A 3,247-nucleotide genomic window follows, 5' to 3' on the forward strand; every position below is an offset into this window, starting at 1 on the left:
TATTGGGTGCATATATGTTTAGGATAGTTAGCTTTTCTTGTTGAATTGATCCCTTTACCATTATGTAATATCTTTCTTTGTCTCTTTTGATCTTTGTTGGTTTAAAGTCTGTTTTATCAGAGTCTAGGTTTGCAACCCCTGGTTTTTTTTTTGCTTTCCATTCACTTGGTAGATCTTCCTCCATCCCTTTATTTTGAGCCTATGTGTGTCTCTACACGTGTTGAGTCTCCTGAATACAGCACACTGATGGGTCTTGACTCTTTATCCAATTTGCCAGTCTGTGTCTTTTAATTGGGGGCATTTAGCCCATTTACATTTAAAGTTAATATGGTTATGTGTTAATTTGATCCTCTCATTATGATTTTAGCTGGTTATTTTGCCTGTTAGTTGATGCAGTTTCTTCCTAGCATCAATGGTCTTTACAATTTGGCATGTTTTTGCAGTGACTGGTAACAGTTATTCGTTTACATGTTTAGTGCTTCCTTCATGATGCAGATAAACTGGGAAAGAGGGGGTTTATTTCTGTAACCAGGTACTGGGAGAAGGCCTGTAAGATATTGCCAGACCAAGTCAAAATTATACAGTTTTCCAGAGCTTATATACCTTCTAAGCTATATGTCTACATGTAAGTGTACATTCATCTAAAAGTGATAAGTGATTAACTTCTTCAAATCTATAACTAAGATCTGAGTCCTGAAGACCTTCCTCTGGAGCCTCAGTACATTTACTTAATCTAAATGGGTCCAGATGCTGAGACGATTCCCTTATCTTGTCTCCTGCCAAATCATGGAGGTTTGGGGAGTTCCTTCAGAGCCCCAGTAAACTTGTTTGTGGAGGCCTGGGGAGTTTCTTCAGACCCCCAGTAAAACTTGTTTAATCTCAAATGGGTCCTGTTAAGAAGTCCTCCATTATCTCCTCATGCTTCAAGGCCCAGAACAGGCCTAGGCAAAACTCTTGATGGGCTTTCATTACATTCTAGCTTTTGTATAAGGGCACTGGCTGTCTCAGCTTTTAATATTTAACTTCATCACTCGGTCAGTGCTGAAACCGTTGTTATGGAGGCTTGCCTGTTCAGCCTTTATGAAGACCTGGCCTGCACAAGTTGATTGAAGCCCATCCATACATTTTGAGGTCCTGTTCCACTGGGGACCTCTGAGTTATCTCCTTTAAGGGTTGAGGAAGCTTGGATATTATTCTCCACCTCCTCCCATTGAATGAGGACTTTTTTTAAGTCTGTTAACTCCCCAACAATTTATTTCTACCCTTCCCCATGCCAGCAAGCAAATCTAGGAGAAAGCACCCAGGCAGAGGGTCAGTAGGATACCAGGGGCCCTCCTGTGGTTGAAAAACTCTCTGTTGATTGACTCATCACAGTGAATGAGATGCATGCTGTAGGGGAACTGTGGGGCATCTCAGTAAGCAAGTATTAGAACGAATTTACAGGATTTGTTCTCATGTCAGGTAACAAGGAAGAGGTTCTAGGAAGTGGGGATTTGCTCTGGGATTTTCTGTTGCCTGGGATCATCCTATGACTGGATATCTTTAGAATTCTTTCTTCTTCTAATTTTTTTTTTTTTTTTAGACGGAGTCTCGCTCTGTTCCCCAGGCTGGAGTGCAGTGGCGTGATCTTGGCTCACTACAACCTCTGCTTCCCAGGTTCAAGTGATTTTCCTGCCTTAGCCTCCCAAGTAGCTGGGATTACAGGCACGTGCCAGCACGACCGGCTAATTTGTATATTTAGTAGAGATGGGGATTTCACCACGTTGGTCAGGCTGATCTCGAACTCCTGACCTTGTGATCTGCCCACGTCGTCCTCCCAAAATGCTGGGAATACAGGCTTAAGCCCTCATTCCCGGCCTAGAATCCTTAGCTTGAAGGAGAGAATAACAAAAGCAAACTACAACTGTAATTGGTAAGGAAGTAATTCTTACTTATATTAGCCCAGATAGAGAGATGTTTGTTCATTTTGGGAGTTTAGACAATGTTCTTGTTTTGTCTGAGTTCATACATGATCACCAAGTGGTCCTGTGTTTATTTTGATCCGTCATTGTCATGGAGTGGACTTGTCCGCTGTTGGTGTTCTGTGAAACTGTTATGATCAACAGAAGGACACTGTGTCTTATTGAATAGTACCAGTCAAGCTCCCAGCTATCAGGAACTGCTTTTCTTTTTCTCACTACTGTGGTCATGTACTGGCATGGTGAGTGCCAAAACTAGTGAGACTTCTACAGCATCCACTACTTTTCACTTTCTTCCATTCTATAGACTGCTGCTGGGTAGGTATTGATACTTTTACAGTATTTCTTTTACCATAGTTTTACCATGTGTATTAGTTTTCATTAGTGCAAAACAAGTTACTGCAAACTTAGCAGCTTAAAACGACAACTATTTATGAGCTCATAGTTTTGTAGATGAGAAGTCTGGATATGGGTTGACTGGATTCTCTGCTCTGGGTCTCATAAAACTGGAATCAAGGTGTTGGCTAGGACTGTCATCTTATCTAGAGCCGAGAGTCTTTCTTCAAGCTCATTCAGGTTGTTAGGCAAATCCAATTCTTTGCAGTTATTGGACTGAAGTCCCTGTTTCCTTGCTGGCTGTTAGCTGAGGTGCCTCTCTCCGCTTCTGGAGGCTGCCTGTGATTCTTACCAAGTGGTTCACTCCGTGTACAAAGTCGGGTGTGTCAAAACCTTCTTGTGTTTCAAAACCCTGATTTTCTCTGTCTCTGACTGCTAGACCCAGATCTAAAGGGCTCATGAGATTAAATTAGGTCTACAAGGATAATCTCCCTTTTGATTAAGTCAGATCAACTGATTAGTAACCTTAATGATGTTGGAAAAATCCCTTTTGCCATATAATATCACATTTTAAACTCAGATTATTTCAAGTCATTCACATTTTTGCATTAATCAATAAAGCATTTATTGTTATTGCTGAAGTAAAATGCCATTGCATGAAATATTATTTATCATTTCACTGTTAATGGAAATTTAGGCCATTTCCAGGTTTTGGCTGTTACTCATCAGGATGCTGTAGAGCATTCATGTTACAAGTGTTTGTGTGGACCTATGTTACCATTTCTCTTGGGTAAATATTAATACCTAGAAATGGACTAGTTTTGTCATATAGCTGTGTATTTAACTTTTTAAGAAACTGCTGGTCAGGCATGGTGGCTCACGCCTGTAATCCCAGAACTTTGGGAGGCCGAGGTGGGCGGATCATCTGAGGTCAGGAGTTTGAGACCAGCCTG

Source organism: Mandrillus leucophaeus, unplaced genomic scaffold (assembly GCF_000951045.1).
Source record: "Mandrillus leucophaeus isolate KB7577 unplaced genomic scaffold, Mleu.le_1.0 Scaffold36, whole genome shotgun sequence".
Taxonomy (NCBI): domain Eukaryota; kingdom Metazoa; phylum Chordata; class Mammalia; order Primates; family Cercopithecidae; genus Mandrillus; species Mandrillus leucophaeus.